Below are 23,190 nucleotides of genomic sequence, written 5' to 3' on the forward strand. Positions count from 1 at the left end.
GGCATTTATCTTCTCTGATGTGGAAGGATAAGTCAAGTGCAATAGTCACCAGTGACTTATTATTTCTCTCCTCACAGGTGAAGATGAATGTCATAAGGGAGATAAGCCACCATGTGCATATATTATTATATATAACAGTATTTATGAATAAGGAGATATTAAACATACTATGAATATTTTCGTTTCCTACTTTTTTTTTACTCAATGTAGACTGTGGTTAAAGAAAGTTAGAAGATGCTGTAAGTTCATGTTGAAATGAAAAGCTTCAAAGGCTTTAATATTTCCTTCAGTACTACAGCCTGTCATTAGTGAAACAGATATAACCTCTGTTTGTGTTTGACTGAGAATTGTTTGACGGAGGCACTAGACTGGGACCGCAGGTACCTGAAATGTATCTACTTGTTCCGCTGAATATTTCTCTTCTATTTTTCAATACTTAACTTTCCATGACTCAATTCTTCATCTAGTAAACATGATATTCATAGCCCTTGCCTCTTTAGATCTTTAGATGCTGTACAAGCACATGGAAGACAATAAGGTCAAACAGCATTGTATTAGAAGATGTGTACCTGTCTTGGAAACATAGCTGACATTTAACTGACATTTTAAAATGTATCTAGAGGAAAAAAACCCCTACCTACACTTAAAAAAATGTCTATAACAGGTCAGAAGAAAGACTTATTTATCCTATTTATTTGTCTCTAAAAGTAGCTAATTGCACAAGCCTAAGAAAGAGCATCAGAACAAAAGGAGTCTCAGTATTTTTTAATGAGGAAAGACTTCTGGCCATGAAGAACCATACTGGATATTACTAAGGATGCCAAACTCATATTTAACCTGCAACCCTCTCAGCCCCTGCTCTAGGTTCCTGACCCCAACAGCCAGGGAGGGCTGGACAGGGGAGCTTGGCTGCCAACACGTCAGGGACCTGTGGTCCAGGTCTGATGTGGCCCAGCTGTGTCACTCCACTCAGGCTGCTGAAAAAGGGCTGTGAGGAAGCCTCCAGAGAGTTAAAAAAAGGCAACACTTCAAAGAGAGGTAGGTTGTTGAGACAAAGTCCTACAGGGAAAAAAAAGTAATAAAATGACATAGGGAAGCTTTAGGTCTATAGAGGTCACCTGCGGCCTAGGTCTATAGGCAGCAGTCTGTAACTGTTGCTCTCTGGTGTCATAATTCATCATTCTCCCTAGGTTAACCACTGATGACAAATCTATTCTAGAACTCCAAACCAAAATAAATTTCAGAAGCCAAACTAAACATCCTGACTCTTTAGATGAGATACACGTGTCCTAAACCAAAAAGTGACATATTCAAATCTTCTTACCAGCTTGTTAGCCTGACACTTGCAATATAGACTAGTAAAAATACATTGCATTGTACATGTACTGGAATAAGTACATGTACTGTAACATATAAAAAAATGTGCTTGCTTTATTGATTTTAAAGCAACAAAATATTTGAAATTTTTGCCATATTGTATCATGAAAATCACATCATATTTCATATAATCAACTAATAATCCCTTCAGCCTGCAAAAATTGAAAAAAAGTATCGATGTAGAGGTATAGTTCAAAATACATATGCAGGCTGCCAAAGAAGATTGAATGAAGACATTTATTTAAGCTACTCACCTGAACTTTGGCTCATTAATTTGCTGAAATTATGAATTATGGATTAATACATAAGATAAAGTTTATCAAATATAAATTATCAAGATTTATCCAAAGTTTACAGTGAAGGAGAAGGAAAATGTGGAATGTCCTGTGCTTTGTGCAGTTACAGGGAGTGCTTAGAAAGAATACTGTGGAGTGACACTGTGTAATGTTAAGTTCTCTGGACAATGCCAGTAAATCAAAGTTGTGCACTGAAGATGTTCTTCTTTGCTACATTCATATTTTTCAGAACATAGCTTCATAATACCTGATAAATGTAGAGTTATTTTAAAATTGTCATTTGTGTGAAGGATAGATACACATGCTTCATAATACATAAAGGGTATAGTTTAAGTGAAAATCTGGGCCCATTCATACATTTGGAGCCAGGTTTTTGTCCTGTGATAACACATTTGAAAAACACAGTGGTTTTTTTTTTTCAAACAAGGCACTAAATGGCATTTATATAGTTGTACAAATAAATGATTTTTAAGAGACTCCACACACCTAAGTCAGAATGAATGCAGCCACTGTTGGCCAACATTTTCCTACACCACTTTGATAATATTTGGATTGCACATCTAATATGCACGATGCTGAGAGAGTTGCCCATGACGTGGACTACTTAGATCTGAGTCTTTGAATACAAGAAAGCCACCTGACTGTCCGCAATTCCTAGATTTGAATGTGTAAAATCCACCATCATCATTACCTTGTGACACAAATACAGATTTTCACCTAGCAACTGTTGCATCAGAACTAACACCTTGTGGCTGAACTGTAACTTCTCTTTCCAAAAGCCACACAAACTTGATTTAAAACAATAAAACACTGTCAACCACATCCTTTGACAATACATGCAACTGGTTAATGACCTTTAGTGTTAAAAATCTACTGTTTATTTCTAATCTGAACATAACTAGCCTCAGCTTCCAGCTACTAAAATCTCATTAGCTCTCTGCTAGAATAAAGAGCCCTCTTTGATTAGAAATCTCATCCAACTCTAGATTTTTACAGAACAAAATCGTTTTACCATTTAACCATCTGTCAGTAAAGAAAACATGTTGTGCCTATTACAATCATGGTAAAGTATATTTTTCAGCCCTTGGGATTATTGCTAATGGACAAACATAGAGAGTGAAGTAGTTCCATGGCTTTTTTTTTATTTTATTTTATTTTATTGTAGCTCCTTCACTTGCAGTAATAGGGGGAACACAATGGGAAGGAATTTTTGCATTATGATTACAGTACAGCTCATCATTTGTCACAGAACTACATAATTACCTGGGACTGAAAGCATTTCTCTATACATTTTAAAGATGTGTTCTTTAAACTCACTATTTCTGTGCATTCTTAAGTGTCAAGAATAAATAAGAATTATGGGACTTATAAGAAATAATATTGAAAGTATAAGTATGCACAAAACATGATATTCAATCTTCTGGGGTTTTTTTTTGGAGAGGAAAAATGTCCTTCGACACACTGTGCAGTCATGAAAGTCTGGCAAATTTTATTGGCAAACCAAAAATTTCTGCAATTTTTTTCCAAATTGCAAAAAAGTCTTGCTTTGTTTAACATCCTGCTCAACTTTTATTTTGCAGGAAAATAATACTACCTGAGATCCTCCTTTACCTTTCACAACAGTCAATCTAGAATACCTATACATGTTTTAATCAAATGTGGCAAGGTAAGAGAGTGGCATTTAGTCCATATTGAAAATTTTCTATGGCAAGTTTCAGAACATGAAGTAAAATAGGTAAGTAATAAATCCCTTGAAAATAAGGTTTATAATGGAAATGCTGACAGACTTTTGACGATAGCAGCAATAGCTGGCACCACAGTAATAAAACGTCTTAAACGAGAAAAAAATAAAATCTATATGCTTCACAAAGGCTTGTGGGTTTCAGAGTAAAGCTCTGTGCAGACTTAATGTAAAGACAGATGTTAATATTCTCAATTCATTATGATGTTCAGGTGTTATTTGCAGAAAATCGCAGAAACTCAACTTGCAATCATACTGTGAGAGTCTGAAAGCAGAAACACAGTGCTGCATTTATCACTGGTATTTCCTTCTCCTTCCCTCATGATAAAATCACTCATCTGAGTCTTCCTCATGCCTAATATTTAGCGCCCAGAACAGCCTGCTAAATTATTGTGCAAACAGCAGCCTCCAGTCTGCATCAAAACAAACACAAAGCCCAGCTACAAATAAATAGTTACTGGAACCCTGTCACCCAATGTCTGATGCTCAGGTAAGATTCCCATTCACTTGTGACAAAATGTCTTTCCCCCAGTGGACACAAAGGGATTGATGGGCACTGCTAGAAGAGTGTGGCCAAGCGCAGCGTTCATCCTAGAGGAAACCTGAGAGCTAATAGGTGGTGAGGTACTCAAAACAGCACAGATTAGTTTTCTTTTTAAAGGAAGCATATATAGATACGTTAGCATACTCTTGCATCCTCCAGCTCAGATTAAAAATTAAAGCAACGACCTTAGACTTCTCTTGGTGTTAAATATTTCCTATTCATTCAATGGGCAACCAAAGCTGAAGATACTTTGCTTTTCCTCTCTTGCTTTTTTAATTTCTCTTTCCTCTTCTCTTTCCTTCCACTTGCTTTTTCTCTTCCTCTGTTTTTGTTTGCAGCAGTGTGTTTGACTTGACAGCTCAAATACCCGCGAAAGTTTATTTGTGATCCCCTAGCAATAGCAATTTTTAGATTAAGCTGGCCACTTAAATATTCCGGACTCCAAATAATAATAAATCAGTTTTCCCTCAAATAGCTCTACTTGGTAATCCTTTCATGTCTGTTCTGCTCCTGAGCCATTTCTGTAGAGTATTGTCTACTGGGAAGGGGATGCAAAGTGAAAAGGAGCAATTGTGTGTGTCTGTGTGTGTTCTTTCTCCATGCCTATAAAACCCAACCCAAACTGTCAAGGTGACAATCCAAAATGATAATCAAACCCGCTTTTTACATTCCATCTTGTAACTGCCGCAGGCAAGTTTTAAAGGAGATGCTAACAAATCCCAAAGAATACCAGGTATTAAATATTTGATACGGCCAGAAATGTATACAATAGACATCAAACTTGTGTCGTATATCTCTGTAATTTCTATACCATAGGTAAATAACCATATTTCAATAAAAAGTCTTAGATGGGTATTTGGAAATCTACATTAAAATCTGTTTACATTGTAGAAACAGCTCTGTTGTTTCCACATGCAGCTACAACAACAACAAAAAGAGATTTTGCTTAGGAATATTATCTCCCATAGACATACTATGAAAATATTTTCAAGGGTGCCTTTCTAGCTGCTTGCATTTTTACAAGTATTTGCTTTAAAGCAATCTTATATTCATACTACAGTTGGGTTTAAAAATTGTAAGGCTGCTGATTTACAAAATAGTTTACACTCATGCCTGCAGTCCGCATTTTAAATTTTTCTAGGATTTAGGTATTAAAATTCAGTTCATTTTTAGTGTCCTTCATAGGGAGCATTGAGAAGGCTGCATAGAAAGAAGGGATCTTATGAGTAAAAGGAAAAGGAAAGCTCAGAAAGAGGTGTAAACCGAGGTTACTCTGCTTGAGAGAGTAAGATAAATATGATAAATCAGTAGAAAGAGTGACCTTGCCCTCAGTCTGTGCAGTCAAAGAGAGGGGAAAAAGAAGGGGTTTTAAAAAGACTTGGTCACAAAGTGGGCTGATGGTAAACAAATGTGTTTAGAAAAAGTAGGTGAGCGAGCACGTGATCCACTTACATGTCAGCTGAACCATGTTAATTGCATCTATGTATTCGGCTCAGAGTATATGTACAACACTTTGACCTAGCTGATATAAAATTAGTTGCATCAAAGCAATTCACTTTTGTTTGAGGTGAAGAACACATATATGACCACTTACTAGGAAAGTAATTTCCACATAACTTTAGACTGCCTCAGTGTGGAAATCTTTATCTCAACTATTTCTTCTAGACACAGTTCATAATCAGTGGAGAGAAGCAGGCATTCAGAGGACAGGATTCATCTGATATATGTTAGATGTCTACTGCAGAACACAACCTAAGAGTGACAAATTTTTTTCATTGACTACAGAGAAAGTCAAGATAGCTGCTTCAAATGTAGTCATTTACTCTGGCTCTGGCAATTCCCCCTAATGAGCAACAGATGTAAAGTACCCTGTTACACCACAGTAACTTAATCATGAGCCTAAGAACCTGGAATTAACAGCTAGGGGTGGGGTTCTGCTAGGACAGAAAATGCTCTTTAAAGACAGAATCAGCTCTGCATAATTTTATGCTCTTCATTTAAAGGAAACAACAAAGAGTGGAAGCAAAAGAGAGGTGCAGAGAGGTAAGTGGCTCAAGGTCACCCAAAAGGTCAGAGCCTGTAGCTGGTTCAGTGACTTAGCACTGAATTGCACTGTGGCTAAATGAAAGTAGCAAAACAGCACAAGGGAGGAAGAATTTTTGCCAACTCTTCCCCTCCACTCTGTAAGGATGGATTAGTGTAGGCTGTATTGATTATTAGGTAGGTAGGAGTAAAAAATAGCCGTAAGCAGTACCTGAGCAGTTGCTCCCCTTATTGTGTAGTGCAAAATTCACAAAGATGATCCTTGTATGCCCATTCACAGCACTGCAGAATATTTATATCAGGGGGTTTAAAGCTACCAAGCTCCAAAGTAAAGGCATTTCAAGATAGCAACTTTACTCACATAGAGTACACCTGGCAGTAAATGTGTAACTATTAGGCTAAAGTTCTAAATGTGATGGACTGGTAGCAACTGAAAAGCCCAGGCAGCTAAAAGTTATCTCAAAGTATCCAGAGTTGGGACCCAAGTGCAATTAAGAGGGGTCACTTCAAGAGCTGTAACCTACACATCTCTGTTCTGACCGTCTTGAATGTCCCTGGGATTTGGATTAAGATTTCCACATTTGCAGATGCCCTTTTTCTTATAGCTGACTACAGGCCTTTTGAGATCTTTTTTTGGCACTCTGATTTTCTAGTGTTGAACATACTCTGTGGAGCAGAGTTGTGATATGTACTCGCTAGTACAGCGCTTGTGAGGGAAAGCAACCGTATTCTGCAGGAACTGGAGATTTCAAGGATTCTTCACACTTTGAATCTGATAGAGTGCAATGTAGTAGACAAGCCTGAAGGGATTCTCAGTTATGGATCACTGTAACAAAATCTGCATTTAAGAAGAAAATGCACCAGCTGAGATGATAAAACAAAATGTTTCCAGTCACTGCTACCTGAAGGACAGAAGAGTCTGATATGAACTGAGATTCTGAATAGGCATGTCATCCTTAGCTCAGGGACAGAATAAACTTAATCAGTTCCTAAAAATTCTGTCTTCCACATTTCAGGATCACAGCTGGCTTCCACTTGAGAAGCCTACCCCAAGACTGAATGAACAAAGCTATAATTATCTTTGCCTCCACTGGAAAACATCACCACAGGCTGAGCTGGCTTCATTGGTTTGCTCATGGGCTTAGTAGAAGCATGGAAGAAAGGGCCACAGAAGCACAGAAAACAACAAGGAAAAGCTTTGAGAAAGACCCCAGCAGCTCAGGAAGAAGAACAGATCAGGGAAAGGATGTTCTCTGGGTTGTCTCAGCAGAAACTTAACTGCCACCTAAAGTAATAAGTACAGCTGTTTCTGATAGCCCACTGGATACAGGAATGCTCAGAGAACTGGCCAGATTTGGCCACATGGCAGGCCATACTTGAATTTTTATATCAACATCAGAAAGACGTTTGGATAGAGTAGTATTTGGTCAAACATAATACTGGAGACTTTTTTTTCTTTTAAAGAGACTTTAAAGAAAAGGATTCCCGTGAAAGCTAATCACTCCTTTAGTAAAATCAAATACTATGAAAACATATATTTCCCAGCATTTCCATGATATTGGAAGTTATTGTACTATTGTACAACTGATATTGAATAATTAATATCTCCTTGGTTTAGTTTTGATGAGGTTGAGATGGCCAGAGGCTGTGAAGGGACTCATAGCAACAGTAGCAGGAAGAAATGTCCTCCAAAAAGCTGCCTGACAGTAGTCCCCAAATCCCAATTTCCTGCCACCTAGAGAGAAAAATCCAGAACTAAATGTTTCATTTGATTTCATTTTCCTGCAGTGCAAACCCGTTCATTTGGGACCCAATGAAAAAGGAAATGATATATGTGTATATAAGGCTTCCCAGAGAGTTTTAAAATTTATTTTTAAATTTTGTATCAGTGCTGTACATTATGCTTTGTTGTCAGCCACTGATATAAATCACATCCGCAGTCCAAGGGGGTGGAGCATGACAGGTAGTGAAGTAGCATTTTAATTAACAAAAAAAAAAAAGTCTTCTGAAATATGTTATAATGTGTCCTGCTAAATAAGAAGTCACTGAAGAAAATTAAATCTGGTTACACATATCTTTTCTCTGCACTTCCTTCTGCTAAGAAACAAATCTAGACTGAACTGGCTACTGGAAGAAAGGAACATACTGAAACACTCCCGTTACATTACCATTTCACAGAATCTAATCCAACTCCCCTGCCAAAGCAGGGCCACCTACAGCAGGTTACACAGGAATGTGTCCTGGTGGGTTTTGAATGTGCCCAGAGAGGGAGACTCCACAGCCCCCCTGAACAGCCTGCTCCAGTGCTCTGCCACCCGCAACATAAGGAAGTTCTTTCTCATGTTGAGGTGAAACTTCTTGTGCTTTAGTTTCTGGCCATTGTTCCTCGTCCTGTCTCCAGGCACCACTGAAAAGAGTCTGGCATCATCCTCCTGGCACCCACCTTTGAGGTACTTATATGCATTAACGAGATCCCCTCTCAGTCTTCTCCAGGATACACAGGCCCAGCTCCCACAATCTCTCCTCTTAAGACAGATGCTCCCGACCCCTGATCATCCTTGTGGCTCTCTGCTGGACACTTTCCAGTAGCTCCTTGTCTTTCTTGAACTGAGGAGCCCAGCAGTGGACACAGTACTCCAGATGTGGCCTCACCAGGGTCAAGTACAGGGGGAGGATCATCTCTTGACCTGCTGGCCACACTCCTCCCTGTGCACCCCAGGAAGGAGGTGCACAGGGCCCTCCCGGTCTCAAGGGCACACTGATGGCTCATAGTCAACTTATCATCTACTAACACTCCCAAGTCCTTCTCAGTTCTCTAGTAGGCAATTTCTAAGCACTTAGGTTACAGTATGACCCAGAAATCTCACTGATTGTCCAAGAATGTCATGCCAAAGCTTTCAGAGAGAAGTAGATACATAGGTACACATGCACGACTTTTTTTTGCTTTGATTGCTCTACTGAGGTGCTCTCCTGTAAGAAAAACAAGCATAAGCACAAGCACAAACAGAACTTAAGAGTCAAACTAATATGAACTACTACCCTGTAGTTATAAGAGCTTGAGTAAGACCTTCATCCTTTCAAGTATGGTAGAATTCAGGAGCAGAAAATACATTTAGTTTGTGTAGTCTAGCAGAAGCCATAGGTTTTCATGCAGTTGCTTCCATGTTGACCCTTGATTTTGCCTTTCAGAGTAAACAATAAGATTGCCTTCTCAGGAAAAAAAAGGGGGGGGGGGGGGGAGAAAAAAAAACGAGGAAAAAAAAGAAAGAAAGAATGGAAAGTAGATTCTGTAGATCCTGGAGATAATTATATTTGATGCACCATATCTTCCTCTTTTACTCAACATAGACTCTTTTATATATTCTGACACAGCATCAGACAAGGGACAGGGAAAACCAGATACAGCTAGTTCACTGCAAACCTTAAAAAGTGATTAAGAAAGGACCATTCTCTTGCTTTCTACTATATGTGATTTTGGTTTTGGTTTATTTCCCCTATTCTTCCCTATTGCTTTTATGAAGTTATGTGTAATCCATCTGTAACTATTCCAGTTTCTCAGATTACTGCATTATGACTTGTTTGATTTAGAGGAGCTCTTCCTTCTTTTCAAAGGTGTCTGTGTCACACAGAAACAAGTATGATATGGTGAACATGAGCCCAACACTCTCCCAAACTTCTGTCCCTTGTCACTTTATGGTTTTAATATTGTCAGATACCACATCTGAGCAATTGGTGATCCAATGTGCTGGTCTGTTTGTTACTGATGGGCAATTCAGTACTGACTTGCACTAATGTCAGTTACCTGTACAGATGTGAGTTGCTGATAATATATTTTGACCAGTTATATTTTTATTTATTCTGTAAATATATATCTGATTTTGACAATAATTACTTTGTCAATATCAGAAACTAAATCTGTGATGTTGAAGAAGGCTGTTTGGGGTGAGTTTCACTGGTGCTAGAGCTTCTTCCTGAAGCCTTATCTGTCTGGCTTTAGTTGCTCTTTGCCTCTTAAGTGCCATGGGACTATCTGTTCAAGATGTTACCACATTCTTCCATTGGCTGCAAGTGTGGCTGATTTCTTCATTTCTGGTCGATTTAGACAACAAATAAAAGATCATTATTCAGACTTGCTGAGTCTGCATCATCTACCTTATCAATGGAGCATTAGAAATGAAGATTAGAAATAAGCATGTTTTTAGGAGAAGTGGGACTGCTGTTTGTTTATTTGAAAGCCTACTTTGAAGCTCCGTGTTTGTGAAGCACTTTCAGATTTAATGATAAATTCAAAGAAAGGGAACATCAGTACCGAAGTTATTTCTTGACAGTTATATTTCAAAATAACCTACAAACTGCTCATTTGGAGAAAATGTGGTATTCTTTTAAAGAAATATGACTTCTAGAGGGGACAACTATTTAAAAAAAAAGGACATAACTCAAAGCTTGACTTTGCCGTGCACCTGACTTCTGGTCATACCTCAGTTTATACCCTTAGCCTTGTTTCAAGAGAGGGCTAAAGGAATCTTTACAGCAAATGCAGTTATAGTAACTATGCAAGTCCAGAACCAAAAATAACTTTTCACTAATTTGGCATTCTGTTTTTTTCATGTAATCCACATTGAGGCTGATCTAAGTTTTTGTCCTGGGTTCAGCTATAGCAGCCATTTTTCTCCTTCTTAGTAGCTGGTGCAGTGCCACGTTTTTTAACTTTCGGCCTGGGAACAACGCTGATAACACTGATGTTTTTAGTTGTTGCTAAGTAATGTTTGTTCCAACCAAGGACTTTCTCAGTCTCATGCTCTGCCAGGGAGGAGGGGAAGCCGGGAGGAAGCAGAGACAGGACACCTGACCCAAACTAGCCAAAGGGGTATTCCATACCGCAGCACGTCATGCCCAGTATATAAACCGGGGGGAGTTACCCGGAAGGCTCAGATCACTGCTCGGGTCGGGCTGGGTATCGGTCGGCGGGTGGTGAGCAATTGTATCCTCTCCCCTTGTTATTTCACTAATCATTATTATCATTGGTGGTAGCAGTAGTAGTTTTGTATTATACCTTAGTTATGGGACTGCTCTTATCTCAACCTGTGGGAGTTACATTCTTTCAATTCTCCTCCTCATCCCTCCAGGAGCGGGGAGAGGAAGAACGGGGGGGAGTGAGCGAGCAGCTGCATGGTTCCGAGTTACTGGCTGGGCTCAAACCACAACAGTTTTAAAGCCATTAGGAAGTACAGTTTGGGTTCTTGAAGGTCACTTGTTACCCTATAATGGGCTCAGTTTGTGGTAACATCTGGAACAAAAACCAGACAACCACCAGAAGTGAGAGTTGTGTGCAGAAGGTCATGTAGTCATACTGCTGGTTTACTGTAACAAAAATCCTCAGTCTACCAGCAGAACACAGCCATATAATCCCATGAAATACGAGCAAGATAGTATCATATAAACTCAGCCAATAATTTTTTCCAGGATATAAAATACATAGTGACTGAAGTCAGAGTTACATGGTATTGACAAGAGGTAATAGAGATACTTAGCAATAATAATATTGCTAATTACATAGCTATGATAAAGATATAATAAATAAAGCTATTAGTTTCTCTGTGGCATAACGCATCCTTATGGTATTGTAAACAGAGAGAATATAGCTAGCAAACATCAGTTCTAAAGCATGACAGCATGGTGGAAAGCCATTCTGTAGCCAAATGAAAATAAAAGGACCAAAATGTCCTTCTGATCCACTACTATATGACTTCTTTAGCTTTGCATAGCATTTTCTATGAAAGTCTCACCGAGTATATCTATACGATGAAAGCAAATAAGATTTCGTTATCCCGTGTTCTCATGGGGACTTCAACTTACCAGATGTCTGCTGGAAATACAATACAGCAGAGAGTAAACAGTCCAGAAGGTTCCTGGAGTGTGCGGAAGACAACTTACTGACACACCTGGTGAGTGACCAGCTAGGGAAGGGACCTGTTTTTTTGCAAACAGAGAAGGACTTGTGGGTGATGAGATGGTTGGAGGCTGTCTTGGGCACAACGCTCACAAAATTATAAAAGTTTTACATTCTCTGAGAAGTAAGGATGGGGACATCAGAACTGCTACCTTGGACTTCAGAAAGGTCGAATTTGGCCTGTTCGGGAGCCTGGTTGACAGAATCCCTTAGGAGGCAGTCCTGAAGTGCAAAGGAGTTAAAAAGGAGAGGCGGCTGGTAATAAGTGGTGTTCCCCAGTACTCAGTACTGGGGCCAATTATGTTTAATATTTTTAACAATGATCTGGATGAGGGTGTTGAGTGCGGCCTCAGTAAGTTTGCAGATGACGCCAAGTTGGGTGGGAGTGTTGCGCTGTTTGAGGGCCGGAAGGCTCTACAGAGCGATCTGGACAAGCTAGATGGATGGGCTGAGGACAATTGTGTAAGGTTCAACAACGCTAAATGCTGAGTCCTGCACTTGGGTCACAACCCCATGCAACACTCCAGGCTTGGGGAAAAGTGGATGGAAAGTTGCCTGGGGAAAAAAGACCTGGGGGTGCTGATTGACTCTGGCGGAACATGAACCAGCTTGTGCCCAGGCAGCCAAGGGGCCAAATGTCATCCTGTCCTGTATCAGAAATAGTTTGGTCAGCAGAACTAGGGAAGTGATCATCCCCCTGTACTCAGCGCTGGTGAGGCTGCACCTCGAGTACCGTGTCTAGTTTTGGACCCTTCACTACAAGAAAGAAAATGAGGCGCTGGGGTGTGTCCAAAGAAGGGTAACAAATCTGATGAAGTCCTATGAGAAGCGGCTGAGGGAGCTGGGGCTGTTTAGCCTAACGAAAAGGAGGCTCAGGGGGGACCTTTTCGCTCTCAGCAGCTACCTGAAAGGAGGTTGTAGCAAGGCAGGTGTCAGTCTCTTCTCCCAAATAACAAGTGACAGGACAACAGGAAATGGCCTCAAGCTGTGCTAGGGGAAGTTTAGGAAAAATGTCTTTACTGAAAGGGTTGTCAAGCACTGGAACAAGCTGCCCAGGGAAATGGTGGAGTCACCATCCCTGGAGGTATTTAAAAGACATGTAGATGTGACACTTTGGGATGTGGTTTAGAGATGGACTTGGTGGTGTAAGGTTAACAGTTGGACTCAATCTTAAGGGTCATTTCCAATCTAAATGATTCTGTGATTTATAAAAATACTTATTTTTAGGCTTCAACAATACTTCTGGTTCTATTTTAGAGGGAAAATATTTAAAAAATCTCTCCAAAAGTGAGACAAATCAGTCCTTCAAACATGTCAGATGTATTTTTAAACTATCAGTTTACTCTCGGGAATCTTTAAAACATTTCTTATCATTTTTTCACATATTGAAGATAATTCCTGAAAGCTCCTTGCATGTGTATTTAATGACCTATATTTGTAATCAAACATGAGATCATTTATAGTGAGGATGCTGCAGTTGCTAAGTCTGCTACTGGCTAGTTTTCTGAAGGTAGCAAATAGTACCATTTATCTCTCTACTCTCCATCAAAAAGCCATACACCTCTGGTATTTGTACATATAGCCTAATCTTTAACCAGAGTGCGCTTTGACCTAGGTAACTAGCTACAAAACAGACTTGCTTAGCTTTGTGGTTAAGCCCTTCTGAGTGTACACTTAGTGACATTGCATCAGGCTGTGGTTTCCGAGCTGCACTCCTCTTCAGTTGCATCTGCAGCGCTGTTTGGAAATAAGCAATTCTTCGGTAGGGGTAACTCAGTTTTAGTTTTACAATCCAGCACATGTTGATCACCTTACTGAGGAAGAACTGTTGACTGGTTACTTCGCCATCACTGGCACCATTTTCTCTGGTGTTCACTCGGTCAAATATTCCACACTTTTTAAGCACATGTAAAGGATTACAGAAACCCCTATGTTCATCTCCAGAGAGCAGCCGGAAAGGGTTAAACAAAATCAACCCTGACAATACTAGAAACAGTTCTCTCAGTGTGTGTTGGTTCACTGCTCCACAGGGCATAGCAGATGTTGTGTCTGGTAGTAAGAAGGGCCCAGGAGGTGTGAGCTGTCAATCACTTTTTTTCCTAACTACAGGCTGTGCTATGGATATGAAGCACGACTAAAACAATCTGTCTCAGCTGGGGTGTGTGAGGTATCAATAACCCTTGGCAGAGGTGTCAAGAGCCTTGCTGGAATCAAACTACCCTGCTGACCAGCTGCTTAACAAGTTAACAAGGCAGCGTTCAACACTCACTGCCCTGCCAGCCCAACAATTAACACAACTGGAGCGGGGCTCCACTGAAATGCGGGAGGAACCTCACTGTTCGCCCTTGCGCTGGCAACAAAGAAATGCACAGATCTTTATTCAGAAGCATCCGTAACAACATGCGAGGAGTAAGAGAAACTAGGACAGAGAACATGTTTTATTCTCTAATCAAGTATGCAGATAAATATTAGCAATATGCAGCAAATCTGAATGGACTCAATAAAAATAGATTTGTAAAGTATTTTTACACACAAGGCCAGCAGCTGTAGAGCAGACAGGGGAAAAAAGATCTGGCTAGGAATAAATTGTCTTGAGAAGCTAGAGTAAGGTAAATTTAAACAACAGCAGGAACAAACAATGTAATGAAAGAGTTCTGTGGTGCTGGTAATCCAAACAATAGCTGCACAGCAGCTTGTTACAATCATCCACATGGTGGTTAGAGTATTATAGAACGACCAGGTTGTAAAATGAACAGGAGACGGTTGGAAAGTCTTAAACATTTTGCACTCGTGGGTCATGTACTACTCAGCCTGGTACTAGTCTGAATTTAGGAGTAATGCCATTAAAATCAATGGCTTCACAGTGGTTTAACAGGGAAGGATCTGGCCCGTTTGTAGAGCATTATCCAATTTTTCATTTTACAAACTGCTAACTCTGGCTCTTGGAGTCAATGTTTTTCCTGAGCCCCCAACACTTTTTTTTTTTTTTTTTGTTTTGTTTTGTTCTATTTTGAAAACTGAATTACTTTCAAGTCTCTTTGTATTCTACATTGCTTTATTTTGTGTTTTTGTTCTCAAGGGCATCAACCAGTGATTATATACTGTTCCATTCTGAAAAACAACCAACCCATGGTGTATGGCAAAACATGAATATTAGCTTTAAACAATTTAACGTTGTTTGTCTTTGCTTTGAAATTCAATAATGCCATCAGCCCATACGACCTTTTAGAGCAGAGTATTTCACACAGTGAAAGCTGCTTTCTGCTACAAAAGCACAGCAGCTGTGGCTCCTGCAGATACTCTTAAAGACAGATATAATAAAACACTGGGAGGGAGTAGGTCGACACGGGAGCATGAAATGGACCAGATGAAGCCCTTTGTCACAATCAAATAGGCTGTAAAGTTACTATAGTAACATACAGTATTAAGCTCCAGGTGGATTGACTTAATGTTGACTAAACAAAAAGAGGTTAACGAAAACCAAACCAATAATTATTATACTCTCTCTACCAAATGTTTGCCAGGATGCTATTATTTTGATTTAGCCAAGCTACACAAAACGTGGTGTGGGTTGCTTTCTGTTCTCGCAAGCAGTTATTGTATAAAAAACTATGTAAGACAAAACCAAATGCAAAGTTGTAAGAAGGAAGTGGACGGGTTTACTGTGCCTGTGACAGACACTGAAGCAAATTCCAGGCAAAAGACCATGACAGAATTAAACTGTGTCAAATGCTTCTTTTTTTTTTTTTCCTCTTGTCTCCAGGATCACCTAGTTCCCCAGTGTGAGAAATGTGAAGGAGAGGATGTTTAAACTCAGTCTGACCAACCTGAGATAAGTGAATAATAGGTGGGAAAGATATACACATTTAAACTTTGTTTTAACCATCCCTGTAAAAACTAGCCTTTGCATTCAAAAACTTACCAGGAGATATTCCCTTAATTACAAATTGTATCTTCAACATGAAACAGGAATTCATCCTACTCTCTATGTTTATTTCTAATTATAATATTTACTGTAGAAAGAAGATGCCCAACAACTTATGAATGGGGTGCTTCTGGCTGCTTCTATGTGTTAAAGAAAGCACTTTGTCCTGTAGATAAATCCCACAGTGTTAGGAAAGCTTGTCTTAGCTCCAGTGGCCATTTCTTTAACTCCGTTTCAGTCTGAGAATTAAAAAATCTGAGGATTTAAGTGAAATTCCTAGTTTTATTCTGAAACTTCTGATGCTGTCAGAATTCACACCTTCTATCAGAACTGTAATTTCATGTGTCTCTGGTATAGTTAGTGAACTCCAAGCTGCTGCCCTATAAATCTTTAAAGGTTGCTATTCAAAGAGGGAAAAAGATTGTATTTGTTCAAATTGAACAAAACTATGTGGGTTTTTTTTTTGCTAAAAAATAGTAGGTACAAATCAGAAACCTACCTGCACAGACACCGCAAAACTGTCAAAAATCTCTCACCTGTGCCACAAACTTAGTCTCAATGAGGCTTGAATTAATACCACACTGTCAAGGAGAAAAGAAAACGTGCTAATTGCATTCAGGACATGCAGTTTAGCTTTGGCCAGTAAAAAAATAAAGGACAAAAAAGGTTTTAATTATCAAAAGTATGAGACATCTTTAAGCTGTACTTGCCGACACGGTCCAAGGACAACTTTCGGAAAGACAGTATAGGAAGGATGGAAGAAGGAAATATCTGGACCTCCGAATATTTGAGGAATTCATTGGGGTGATTACAGTCTTTTGGCTGGTAAAATAGCAACCAGGAAAGCAGTATCCATTGAAAGATGATGGTATGATTGAGTGGCTAGCCAGAGCCCGCAGGCAAAAGTCCCAATGGTTACTCGTTTCAAGAATTACTTCTCTGTAACCTGGCAGAAATGTAATATGGCTTCATCCCAGGAAATGTAGTGAGGTGTGGTCAGAGGAACCATAATCAAGCTGAGAGGCAGTGCTGAAGGCTTCAGCAGAGGCAAATACTGTCACTTGAAGAGGTACTGAGTATTGTTCAGATCTGTTAGGGAATGGTTTCCATTTGGATTAGATTTAGTAGAAATACCTGGCACAAGGTGCAGTCATCAGAATGACAGCGCTGGAGCCTGGTCAGCTTTCCAAAGGGCAGACACATTCTAGGTACTTGTGAAAAAAAATTGAGATTTCCCTGCTAAGTTGGTCTGCTAGAATGTCCTGAAGACCTAAAGTTAAGCAAAGGGAATATCAGAGGAATATCACTGGTCCAGAGAATATCTTCACTTGCTTGAATCTCCTTGTAAGTATTCTCAAAACATACTACTTTCTGACATGTCATCTGTCTCCTCACCATAAGTGGGACTACAGACGGCTGCCACTAAGAGAGTTATCTATATCTTCATCTTCAATTCAACTGATTTGGCTTTGGCTATTGAAGAAGAGCATCCAGAGAACTATAGCCTGCAGTTCAGAAAGCTGGTATTGGCACCACAGACCCTGTAAAGATCTAGCTCAGGAAGAAGAACAGAAGGGCAGTGAAGGCCTACCTCAATTCCTTATGTCCTGGCACACAAGGACAGCCTTGCCTAACAAGGGCAGGCTGTTTGCAGGGCAGGCATGAGCACAGGCCCTGGCATGCTTTAGGAACTGTTTGCCTGAACACCAGCAGAAGTAAAATCTGTATAGAAAATACAATGGATAAAAAACTCATGTATGTATATGAATTGTTGAAACAATATTATTTAATAGTTCATATAGGGAACAAGTGTACTATTCCTTCTTACATATTCTTACAATGAGGATATGTGCCAACATTTGGAGGTAGTATGTGGGAAATGAGATATATATGTAGTGTCTAGCCAGGGTTTCTTTGCAGTTTTCCAGATTACGCTCTCGTGGCCACTTGAATATGTAACAGTGTTTGAAGAGTGGATGGTGCATAATCCTGGGTAAGTACTCCAGTTATTGTGTTGTTTCAGATCTTTGTTCTTCATGGTCAATGTTAATATGTTAGTCTGAACACTGGATATCCTTCCATCTCCTTTGCTTGCTGAGTCCCAGGCAAAGCTTATCGTTCTGCACTGTCAGTTCTTGGTTTCATTTCTCTGCAGGGAGCTATAGGCATGGAGACCAGGTGCAGCTGTGGCTCATCTCTTAGGAGCAGGTACACAGCAAAACTCCAGTGCAGATGGGTCTCCTTGCTATGCCCCTAGTGACTCACACAGAGCAGAAGTGCAACAGTCACCTGCTTCTTTCTCCAACAGCCTCTTTTGCCTTCCTGTGTTGCCTGGGCTAGCCGACAGGACGGAAACCCTTCCCTGACCCCTCCTGGCCAGAGGATGTCAGTTTTGTGTTTCGCTGAGAGGAGCAGCGAAACCCACAGTGGAAGCCCACTGTGCCCCAGGAGTCTGCTCTCTGAAATGCCAGCCCTACAGCCTACTCCTGGGATGATGCCCTCTACATGATTTTACCCCCCTCTCTGTCTTAGAAACTTAAGAGGATGCTGTTTGTATTCTCTGTTTGTCTTCCTCAGCATTGAGGTGGCCTCTCTGTGTGGTTATTTATTAATCAGTGTGGCTCAAATGAATACTTACTAAGAGGTAAATTCAGCCTAAAGGTACTGAATTTTCAGAACAGCTAAATTGCTTGTTTCTTTCTTTTTAACTTGAGGAACTCACATTAATACATTTGCCTTGCTTGAGAGTCATTGTAGATTAAGAGACAATTTGAATTATAACCCTGATCCACATACTACTACTTCTGTGACTTTGGGCATGCCACTTAACCCCTGTGAGCTTTATTTTCCCTATTATCTGAGACTAATGGTATTTTACCTGTCTCAGTCCACAAGGGAGCTATGAGGCTTAATTAATGTTTGCAAACTGGGTTGTTGCATAGCATAATTAAATAGCATTTCCTAAGTTTAAAGAAGTAGAAAGTATTAAGACCCATCAGCAGTAAAGATGAGACAAGGAGTGAGAATGTCCTGATTCCCAGGATAGTGCTTAATTCTCTCAACCATATGGCTTTGGAGGGAAAAAACAGCACCAAATTGTCTTCAAGAACATCTTTCAAAGTTCAAAAATGTGAAATTTAAAGCAAAGGTGGTTATTCACAGCTTTAAAGAACATCCAAACAACAATATTGTTTTGATTCTTGTATAATCATTTCCTTCTCATTTAGTTGCATAAAACTGTTCCACATTTTTAGATCTTATTGAGCTTCCAGTCAAGAGACTTGTTAAAAACAATCTTTCATAACCTCAAGTCTACTCAGTTATAAAATTTTTAATAAACAACATTGATTTTCCCCTTTAAAATTTAAAGGTTCTGTTCCAATTTAATTTACAATATTCAAGCTGCAGTTGTCTTGGACAAAGTAGAAATGATTGAAGTATCCAGCAGTTTCACAGGGTCAGAGCTTTTAGATATCCCCTGCCCTATAACTTCAGCTCATAATTCCCCTGTAATACTCTAGAGCTGTTTTAGCTATGAAGTAGAAACCTACCACAAGAGGCATTACCGTAGAACTGTACCTTATGTTAGATTAATGTGAAAGTAAGTACTGATTAAGTAAAAGTATGGTTGAATGAAGAGTGCTATTTTGCTCATTTAACTGCGTTTCTTCATGTTGTGAATTGGAAAAAGGCAAATACAGAGAAAGTTAGGCATGTGTTTTTTCATTCCTTCTTTTTTGATAAATATGGTAGGAGTCTTTTTAGTTTAAAGCAGTAGGATTTTCAATTAAAGTTTTCTATTCAAAACAGAAAGGAAAAGCCATTATAAACAGTAATGTCATTTAATTCTGTTCTATTTTTGTGTATATTGAAATATGCGGAAAATGTTACAGGGAAATAAATGGACTTTGTTTCTTGAAGTAAGAGCTTTAATTTTTTTGATGTATGTAAAAAATAGACTAAGAAGTTACTGAAAATGAAATATTTATTAGTAGATCAGAATTCTGTGGTGATAACACTCCTTAAAAATAATTCAGGTCAAATCCTAAGGGATCTAATTTATTTGAAGTAAAGTCTCTTAGAAAAAGTTGTATCTGAAAGGTTCAGATGGGACCTTGCTATTTAGATCGTACATATCAGAGAAGAGGTTGCATACAATCACGATGGCTACTATAGATTATAGGACAGTTCAAAGTCTAGAATATGGAGCTGCATGTCAGGATCTATTGGTACATCATAGAGAGTCCTTAGAGAACAACCATAGAACAAGAAATGGAGAATTCATGTTAACTATCATCCAGTCCTAGTAATGCATGATTGTGTTTGTTTCTCTCCTAGCCTTTTTACTTTTTTTTTTTTTTTCCCTGCAGATTGACATAATAGGTGGACTATGGATAGCTTTCCAGTTCTGCATTACTGAGATAAATAATTTCTATCACAAACAAAACTCTAATGAATCAAAATGATAACGGTCATGCTAATAGCCTGTCTCTTTCTCTCAGCAAAACTGCTTGTTAAGGCTGTCCCATCTCACTATCATGGTTAAAGCATCAGTAAGACATGAGAATAAGTCTGTATAAATTGCAGATAACTGTGGATGCCCACCAATGAACTTGAAAAGATGACCGACCAAAATTTTCAGCTATGATGACAGAGGTTAACTTAGGGCAGAAAAGGAGACAGAAAGAAAGTCTTAATTCCTCAGAATTAAGATCCATGGCAACGTAAAGATGGTGGTAAGGGTCAGGCACCATTAGGGAGGGTACTGCCTCCTAGTGCTATCATCTCAGCAGGATTGGGCTACTGTATTTTCCTTTGCTTTTATGGACCCCCTGTGTTATTTGCTTCTGCAACAGGGGTATAACAGTTTATACTTCACCTCTCTGCCTACTTGCAGTCTTTCTGTCTGAGCATATTTCCAGGCAAAGACTCAGAGCAGGTTTCTGATATCAGTGCATTGGAAGCTGAGAACTGACCATCCACGTCATAGTAAACCACAACATCTCAAGTATCTCAGTTAAAAGATTTTATAAGTCCAGGCTAAATTTCTTATAGGAACTCACAGTTCTGCAGGATCATTGAAAATATAATTGTCTCTGTTAGGAGTAGGGAATTTCTTAAACATTATTTTGCATAACTGTGTTCCTCTTCCTCACCAAATCTAGACAGAAAAAGGCAGATAAAAATACTTATGTCTCTTCCTACTGTGAGAGGCAATTAGTATATAATAAGTCTTCCTACAAAGAGGAAATACTACTTTTAGGTTTGCTGATGAGCAAGCAGTGATTGGAGGCAGGCAGGACCAAAACCGGGACCTCAAAGCAGTCAAAAAGACAGCAGTTATCTACAGCAACTGAAGAGATCTGGGGGTTGTGGGGGAGAGGCAATTAGCAATCTAGGCAGAAATTTGCTTTACATCCCCTCATTCAGGCTGAGCTGTAAGTCAATAAGACATTTAGGAAAAGAAGGTGAATGTCCTGGACTAGAGCCACCTCAGTCTGGGGAATGCTACTGCCAGTGCTCTCCCAAGTGAGAAGGTGAATAATCACTAAACATGCATGGTCTTGAAGACAAAAGTGAGGAAATACTCTGACAGCTCACTGGAACCTCTGCTGCCCCAGTCTGGGAGTTTCTTCTACAATTTTTGCCACGGATGGCAATGAAAATGAGTTTTTGAAAGATTAAATTGTTCAGATTGCAAGTCAGGTAACGTTCATATGACCATGTGAGAGTATTTCACTTGTACCATTGCTGAAGTCTGCCACAGCAGGTCGAAAGATGCAGCTGTGCAACACATCCTTCTGGTCCATGCTCTGGGCAGTTGCACACGGCAATAGGGACTAATTGCGGCATGCTGAATTTTTACATTTCTAAAAAGTCCCCACTAGCAAGTGAAGCTATCACGTTGTAAGGAAAAGTGAATGCAGCATAGGACAAAGAAGATGCAAACTATTTGTCCTTGTGGAGACTCTGCCTTTGTTCAGTTTCATCTTGCAGTTTCTTTTAATCTAAACTAAAAGTCTTTCAGCTTGCATATATGACTCTCCTCAGCGTTGAAAGTATGTGTGTATATGTGGGCTGAAAAGGAGACGAGATAGCTGAGGTAAGAAAAATGCCAAAGTGTTTAAAAATGCTAAAACCTGGAATGTATTCCCAGGATTTTTTGCCACATTTAGTGGAAGATTCGTTAAGAGTGTGTTTATATTTATACATGCATGCATGCATACATACATAAACATCTAGGCTGTATGTATTGATTCAATAATTACCTAAAAAAGTAATTGGCTCCTAGACCTGCCAGATCAGTTAAAATAAAAAAAGGAAAAAAAAAACAACCCACCTCTAGAAAAATCGCTAAACATGGATCTAAGACAACATCAACAAATTGCCATTTCACTGGGATTTTATTTCATTCTTGTAGGCTTAATATTTCACTGCATGAACAAAAAATATCACACAGAAAGGGCTTCAGGCTAGCTACTTCCAAAAAGATTCAACCTTTTAAGTACTATCAATATCATTCCTATACTCACATGGTTAGCACTTTCTAATACATTCGCTGAAAACCATTAATAAAGCAACATTTTTAGTCTAGTTCTTAACCATGTGTCGCACTGAAATAAGTTCATGTAAATCTGTGAACTGCACGACAATGATCAAATTAACAGTCATTTCTGGAAAGATGCCCCTCAGGCTGAAAAATAATTAGTAGTCTCTCACTCTATCTTTTCCTACTAATAAAAATCATCCTATTATTGTTGACTGTGCTAATAAAACACCTTCCATGACCCTGAGGTGACTCAATGTAAAATACAAGGAGTATTCCATTGTGCAGATGCACACATTTTATCAAAAATTTCTATTTAGTTTCTCATCTAGTGATGGCATTATTCCACAAAAACTTTTGTCACTCTTCTTTCTGTGCAATTCATCTTGCTGAAGTAACCCCCAAATTTTAAAAACTCCACAGACTTTCAGATTAACGTCTGTGTGTGTAATGATAGCTGCATACTGCAACAGTGCGAGGATGCTTTTTTCCCTTTGATGACCACTCAGAACAGAGTATTCATTTTAATAGATATATTCTTGCATTACAGTTTTCAGAGTGACTTAGACATTCCCCAGAGTTTGTGCTTATTCTTATCAAAAGTTTGCTCCCAGGATTTTGGTTCAGTCTCAAATCTTATTCACCCTGTGACATATTGTCAAAGCCGCCTATTATCTATGCCTACATTTAATCCCCTGACAGTGTGGCTGATGAGCACTACACAACAGAAAGTGAACACACGATGAACAAGTTACCCACAGTCATGC

Source organism: Strigops habroptila, chromosome 6, assembly GCF_004027225.2.
Source record: "Strigops habroptila isolate Jane chromosome 6, bStrHab1.2.pri, whole genome shotgun sequence".
In the NCBI taxonomy this organism is placed as follows: Eukaryota; Metazoa; Chordata; class Aves; order Psittaciformes; family Psittacidae; genus Strigops; species Strigops habroptila.